General features: G+C 35.1%; 1 pseudogene; it reads left to right on the plus strand.

Moving 5' to 3' along the window:
• The first annotated feature begins 4,857 nt into the window (after window positions 1-4,857).
• LOC143615550 (B-box zinc finger protein 22-like) lies at window positions 4,858-6,895 on the plus strand (annotated as a pseudogene).
• The last annotated feature ends 1,503 nt before the right edge of the window (window positions 6,896-8,398 follow it).

Raw genomic sequence — 8,398 nt, forward strand, 5'->3', positions numbered from 1 at the left:
GGTCAATATTGGGGCCGAGATTGGAGAAAGATAGGGGGTCCACCTAATCGGAGAAAGCTGAAGTAGTGAATCGAGATTAGGAAGGCCGAGATATATTTTCGGTGTAATATGTGAGGCCCACTTGATTTTATTAGTTTTTTATTCGTATACCCACTAAAAGAGTTAATGGCATTTTTGCCCCTGTGGTTTGCTACTTTTGCCACTTCAGTCCGAAGTTTGAAATTTTGCCAATTTTGTCCTCACAGTTTTAAACATTGACCAATTACGTCCGACTGTCTAACGACATCCAAATATGTCGTTAGTTTAAGGGGTATTTTCATCTATTATATTTAACAAATATTTTAATAAATTGTGAAAAAACATATTTTCTTTTTCTCTTTCTTCTCCAACTCGTCCTCCACCACCATCCTCAACCAGCACAACACCCACATGACCACCCCCATATCTCAATCCATTACTTTACAATAAATCCCCAGCCAACCCATCTTTCATCTCCCCTAAATCAATACTGGGTTATCTCTCAATTTGCCATCTAGTTCATTCTTCGATGCCGATGGCCGAGATTTGGGATTTTCGCCGAAAAAACGAGCGAAAACAAACGAAAATCTACCGCTTACGACCGTCTACCGGCACCTGATAAACAAAACCGTAGGCAGAACATTACAACGTGACTCCGTTGATTTTCAAATTGAACAAAATATCGAACCACTTGAAAATCGGAGATAGAAAATACTTACCACAACCAGTTGATGGTGTACTAGTGATGCAGTCAGCTGGCGTTGAGTTTCAGGAAATCGTGTGACGAAATCTGAGTTGTTTGTGGCGGTGGTAACACACGGTGGGGCTGATAAGTTGCGGTGGTTATAGGCGATGGTTATGGTGGTCATAAGTGGTCGTGGGTTGGTGGTGGCTTGATGGTGCCAGAATACCGGTTGAGAGAGAGAGAGAGAGAGAGAGAGAGAGAGTTTATATTCTTTTAGGTTATATATATATATGGGCAGGTTTAAGAGGGAAACTAAAAAAAGTAGAGAACTAAGGAACTCTTCATTTTACATGTAAAAAAATAATACAAAGCTCGATTTCACATGTAAAAAATAATTTTAACATAAACGTTTTAAGACTTTTTTTCTTATTAATAAATGTAGAAAACATTCCAATAAAAAAACGAATTTTGTAAAAGAAATTTTGTTTTTACATTTTTTAAACTGAAAATTATTACTTTATCTTTTTTTAAAGGTTTATACATTTGTTTATATGTAAAAAGCTCTAAAAACCATTTTATTTTTGAGTCCCTCCCTCTTGAACATGTTCAATCGATAGCTACAAGCAGTGTTTTAAAAACCGGTTCAAACCGGTCGGTTGAACCGGTTAAACCAGATTTCGCACACTAAGCCGGTATTTTGAGTCTGGTATTTATGACCGGTTTGCTAGAACATCGTACCGGCGGTTTATGTCTAAAATATCGGCATTTATTGGCAAATTAAGCCCGAGAAATTTTTGATATTTGCAGCCCATATTTTTTCAAAAATACTTTTAACCCAATAATTAACATACAAACATGTAAACTTTAGGACTATTTTGTTAAAATTGATTGTTTTTGCATTATTTTTTTTAATATGGATTAACTTTTGAATTATTTTTTGTTATAATAATTATTTAGTTTTGGGTTATTTTGGATTGAAGCTACAATTATAAGAAATTATAAGGTAAACTATTCAATCGGTTGAACCTTCCGGTATAACCCGGTTCAACCGGTTATACAATTTTTTAGCTCAATCTGGTACAAGTAAAATACGGGTTTATAAAACGTTGGCTACAACTCCTGTCCTGTCAGATCTCCTCCGATCTGGTAATTTTTTCACATACCGAAGCATTGACATATATTTTGTTAATTAGTGAAATTAGGTGGCGACTGAGTGCTAATTGCATCGTTGATTTGATTTCATCAGTTACTTTGTATCAGTGCTTCCTAAGATCAGTTGGAATGTAACTTATTCAGCTTTTGAATTGTGTAATATATGCTATGGATCCTAATTTAACGTGATTTAGCCCATCTCTAATTAGAATCAAAACTTATCTGGTTCATATAGTTGAATTAAGGAGATGTTTTCACTCACAGGTTTAGTTATACGCTGAATTCAACATTATATCATTGCTTAAAATTTGAAACTTTTCAAGTATATTTTTACTTAATGGTACTTTTTTTATATATATAAACTTTGTATTTGAATTCATGAATAAGCACCATGGATTATAATTTATAATAAATCTTACTAAATGCACTTTATTCTTGATATGGATAGAATGCTTATTTTTCAGATTTCTGGCCCACATGTTTGAACATCCGGTTGTAGTTTGTATAGAAATGTATGTTTTATAATGCGAACATCGCGAGCGCCTCACATGATGCAGTGAATCAGTGATGAACTCGCATCACATGATGCGATGCCATGATGCGTGCATCACATGATACGGTCTGAGTTGTGCTTATTTAGAGGATGGGGTGGAGCGTGGTGGCCGGCCATCACGCGCAAACACCGCCGCCGGTGCCCCCATCACGCGTGATGGGGGTTTTTGCGTGATGGCCATCACGTGGTGGGGGGGAGGATTTCGAGAAATTGGACCGTTGGGTGGGAGCCGTTGGAGGGTGTTTTAAATAAAATAAAAAATATTTTACCTATATATCTTCAAAACAAACTCAAATCCAACTCAAATCTTCTACTACACACAACATTTTAACATCACACCAATGGAGGGTTCTAAAAAACGTGGCTCGGGTTCAAAGAAAACCCAAACTCGACCAAAGGTTCGACAAAATCTAGGCGAACCGACGAGATTTTGGTTATAAGACGAACCCGACACAATCCAACCATTCTAACAAAAACCTTCCCAACAACAACCTTATTATCCACAACCTTTTCAACCGTCCCAGAACCAACAACAACCTTCCCAAAAACAACGTTATTATTAACCGTCCCAAAACCAATCTTTTCATCGTATCAAAACTAACCTTTTATTCCACCTTTTTCTACCTAAAATTATCCAAATAATTCTTTTCAAATGCTTCAATCTCAACCGTCTCAAATGTCCGTCGATCTCCTAGACGATAACGATGTTATTCATCAATTTGCAAGTGCTTTTCGTCATGAAGTGAACAATGTGGATGAAGATGAACTCACGGAGGAGGATCAAGATGAACCCACGAAGAGGCGTTGGTTGCCCGATGAGGAGGTCGCCTTGATCAAGGCTTATTTACACTGCTCCGAATCAACAAAAAAAAAGAAATGTTATGGAAACGTGTCAATGAACATTTCTCGAAACTTCCCGGCTCAACCGTACAAAACAAGGATCAAATGATTGCCAAATGGGGAGATTTGAATCGAAAAATGTCAAAATTTAATGCTTGTTTCGTCCAATTGGTAACTATTTTAGTTTATTTTTTTAATCTATTACTTTATTTTTAAAATTTGATATATATATATATATATATATACATATTTTTTTCTAAATGTTTTGTAGTCCCAAACTCCACAAAGCGGAGCAAGCGATGCGACTATCATAAAGGACGCTTTAGCCGATTATGTCAAGGTTTTCCGATGTAGACCTTTTCCCCGCTTGAAAGTGTGGGATATTGAGAGACGTCACCCGTAGTGGGAACCGACTCCCATGGTCGATATGGAAGGACCGAGGGCTCCAAGAAAGAAAGGATCTTCTTCAAAAAGATCAAAAACTTCCGAGTCCGGGGACTACACAACGTCTACCGACGGCTTGTCATGCAACATGCCGAGCATGTTGAACGAGGAACCCGGAGACGATCCGGACGAAGACACACCCACACCCATACGGCCGCATCGTAAGAAAAGTGGGGAATCGTCAAGACTCGGAAAGGAACTGGTGGCCGAAAACTTCGCCGAATACAAGTCGGCTAAGTTGGCGGAAATGGTCGAGACGAAGGAGCGAAAGAAAGAGGCTCATATTTTAAAATTTGAACGTGAGGAGACGTATATCAACCATTTGAATGAAAACCAGAAAAACGCCGATCTAACATTCCTCCTACAACCGCACGAACATCTTGACGAACCCTTTAAATCGATCCTACTTCAACGCAAACACGAGATATGCGACAAGTGGGGTTGGGAAGGGCCTTAGGGTTTTTTTTTTGTCGGTTTTTTTTAATTTAGTTGTCTTTGTAACGTTTATTTAATCTTGTTTTATTTTTTATTTAATGTAATCTTGTTTTATTTTTATTTAGTTTAGTATTTATTAAAAAAAACAAAAACAAAAACCTTATCACACCACACCACCCCCTTCTTGACGTGGCACACCACCATTGGGTGTGATGGGTGATGAAATGGAACCACCCTCTCCCCCTTAAACAAATTGGATGGTTGATTGCAGTGAGTTTTGAGTTCTTCAAATTTGATTGCAAAAATATTACCATCAATTGAGCAATGGGTTTAAGTATTTGAACAAATTAGACCATTTATTTGTGTGTTCATTATTTATTATTTGTAAAAAGTACAAACAGAAATCACACATGAGATCATGCTCAGTAAACTGATCGATTTGGGGTTCCTAATCTACATCTAATCTAATGGTTATCTTTTAGTGGTTCTTTGCCTGATGTCTAGTTTGATGTGTATAGATTTAATAAATTGATTGTGTGCATCAGTTATTTAATTGTCATGTGTGTGTAGTGCTGTCTGAATAGGTACTCTGATGTGTTACAAAACAAAATTTGTTTCATGGACGGCTCATGGTTACACCTCTTAATCGCTCATGAAGCCTCTTAATGGTTAAATTACAGAGACATGTTGAGCGATTCAAGGATGCCTCTTAATCAGATAGACATTTTCTTGATTCAACACATTATTGCCAAACATCCCCTGAATCTTTATTTCAGTGAGTTGGGGCATATTTAGGAGATAACTGACTGTTTATAATGACTAATTTGCTCTTAATAATGTGTCTAAACAATGATCCAATTGTACAGGAAACACCTGTTTACTTCTTTTGTCTGAAAGGCAGGGCTTTACCGTGCAAAAAATGTGATGTTTCGATATGCATTGTCAATACTTTGGTTTCATCACATCAAAGGTTTCTGCTTTTATAGTAGTGAAAGTAGGTCTTGAAGCTGTTGATCTAGGTGCGTCAAACTCGGGTGAGAAGATACAGAACCTGAAAGATCTCGATCTGCGCCAGCAAGAACAATTCAAATGTGGCAACAAGTTTTCAACAATGATTTTGTAGCTTCTAAGATGCTACCTTTTACTGGAGGTTCTTCTGCTGATAATGTTCAACAATGGTAGTTTAATGAGTTTCTTGCATTGACAGATTTCAATCAGCATTATAACTACTTGGCCAATGGGTCATTGAAGGTAAACCGAATTAACGGACAAACCTGAACCGATATAACCGACCCAAAGTAATATTAGTTGTTCAGTTTTGATATTTTTTAAATGAAAACTGCTGTTGGTTTTGGTTATGCCTCATTCCAAAACCGAACGAACAGACCCGCACCAAAATCACTCATGGGCTACGCGAGATCAGCCCGCTAAAAACTTTAATCGAGCTGAGCTTAAACAAGCTCGAGAGAGCTTGATTTATCAACCTCGAGCTGGCTCGTGAATCTGTTATTTATATAATTTACATTTAATATATGTATAACTATAAATATAGTTATGATAAAAATAAGTAAATAACTTATAATATGTAATATATACAAATTATAATCTTAGTTTGTAAAAGTGATTGATTTCATATATACCCTTACAAAAATTATAAATATCATATATACCCGATCAAAATTAAAAATATCATATATGCCCAATTTCAATAAACTGACCATTTTACCCCATCCATTATATTATTTAATAAAAACTATTTTACATCCCCTTCATGTTGCTCACTTCAATCAACCAGGCAACCACCATCGATCTTCATCTCCTTCATGTTTCACCATAACATCATTGATGAACACATCTGAATCTATTTCGCCTCTTAGAAAAACCCAATCTTGATCCAAGCCCCACTTAGTGTCTGATTTATAACATCGGATTTGAAAGATTCGCCCCAAATCTGGTTCAAATCTACGTCGTGCGAACACAATTTCGGTAGAAAGTCGGAGGGCAGACAATATGATTTGTACCCATAAACAAAGATTAAGCAGGTCTTAATGAAAATGAAAGCATCAGAAGGGCACACAATGATTTGTAACCGTAAATCAAGTATTTTTTGTTTGCTAAATTAGGCACTACTGCAAATTACAATCACTTAGATTGTCCTAATAGAAATGCTTCTCATTTGAATTGATTCGAATCTATCACAGATTATGGAGACTAAATTTTGGTCTGGCTTTGATCCAATTTGATCCAATTATAAAAGAAAAGATTTTAATTGAAACCAAGGATTAATTGGTAATTTAAAAATTTATTTTTAATTAGTTGGGCATATATGATATTTTTATAATTTTGTAAGGGTATACATGATATATATTATTTTAGAAGGGTATATATGAAATTTACAATTTTTACAAGGGTATATATGAAATTGACCCTATTTAAAATTAATTAATAAGTAATAAATGGGCCTTGCTACTCATGTACCGAGCTCGAGCTCTTGTAAGTTAAACAAGCTGAGTCGAGCTTTAATGAACTTGGGCTCGACTTGGGAATCCGTTATTTATATAATTTACATTTAGTATATGTATAGATTATAAAATTTATAATTTTAGTTGGTATAGATAAATTAAAACGAACTAGGGCTCGGCTTTCTTGGGTCAGGTCCCTGAAGCATCATGGGCCGTCCCGGAGATGTGTTCACCGCCTACTACTTCAGGACTACGCTGGTCATAAACCCACTCACATCATCATAGCTGATTAGATTATGATACTTTTTTCCCAGGTGCTTGCTACTTGCAAACTCTTAAAAGGAGACGCAAATGTCTAATATCGTGTCACAACGGGTGTGTTTATAGAGGTTACTTTGAGCCTTTGGAGTGTGTAGTTTTAAAAGTGTATACCTCATGTTGAGGAAGTGTAGCTGTTGTGAGTGGGTTAGAATTACTTTTCTGTTAGTTACGTTTGTTGTGCAACAGATGAATGTAAAGGAAGAATAATAGTTCACAGAAGTAAGGGAGATCTTTATTATAAAGTTGTTTTGGGTTATCGTAAAATTTTTCAAGGGAGAACTTGTTAATCATTTTTTTAAGTAGTGCTAAAGTCACCAAAAAGTTAGTTTTTTCCTTCTAAAGTTACTCTCAACTTTTAATTAGGTGTTTTAGTATTGTATAATATTTTTATAGCGTTGGCGTTTGATGATGTTTAATTCGGGCGTTGTTTAGTCGGGTTTAGACCTGGTTCGATAATCAAGCTTGGTTAAGTTGAATGTTTTTCAGTATCCAAGTCGGATTTGACAATCGAGTTCGGGTAAGCTATTTACGATAATCGATAGCAGATTGAGCCAAACCGCAACCATCCCAATTGTAGTCGCTCTGCACTATATGTTGACCCAATGCCTTTGTTGGAATCACTCAAACAAGTAATCTATTATTTTGAGCATTTGATTCAAGTATAAAATTAGGACGACTCAGCTATTTTGTGGCTTAATGAAATTTATATATTGAGACCTTTCAATTTCCTTGTTTTATACCTTTCGACTCTTGTTAAGTGATAATATGAAACCCATTCATGTGTAACAAACTAAACACACACTTGGAGCATGTTTGAGATTGAGTTTGAAAATATTTATTAGTTTTTTTAAAAAGCCAAGATTTGAGGTTTTTTGAAAACTGTTTTTTTAACTCTTTCAAAAAATTAAAATAAATGGCCAAACATCTTTTAACCTATTGGCTTTTTAAAATAGTCAATAAACCGATAAGGTGTTTTCAAACTCAATCCAAAAAATGATTTTAGATTTCATAGTGCTTTTGGATATATGTATTGTGTTAATTAACACAATAAAAATGAAAAATCACACATAATGACATTATGATAATGTCATTTCATACTCCACTTAAAAATATTCTGGACCTGTGACATGCAAATCTGTAACAAGTTCATACAAATATTAAAAGAAACTATTATTTAACTGCTCAAATATAAATATAACATAATTTAAATTGTTGAGTTATCTAAATTTTGATTTTAATACATCTACACATCAAAGTTTTTATTTAAGTAGAAACCTAAATATATCATACAAGAAAAATATATATTAACAACGATATAAAAAAAATCAAAATTAACCTGCGTGACACGCGTGCTAAAAGCTATTATAAAATAAATTATTAACAATAAGGGAATAATAGTCAAGATTATCAAACTTTAATTTAGTTTAATCGCGGGCCTTACAACCAAATTCGAGTTATTGTGCTTAGAGGTGCACAAAGCATGTAACT

Source organism: Bidens hawaiensis, unplaced genomic scaffold (assembly GCF_021521415.1).
Source record: "Bidens hawaiensis isolate Kalapana, Puna unplaced genomic scaffold, B.hawaiensis_p1.1 tig00043522_1, whole genome shotgun sequence".
Taxonomy (NCBI): Eukaryota; Viridiplantae; Streptophyta; class Magnoliopsida; order Asterales; family Asteraceae; genus Bidens; species Bidens hawaiensis.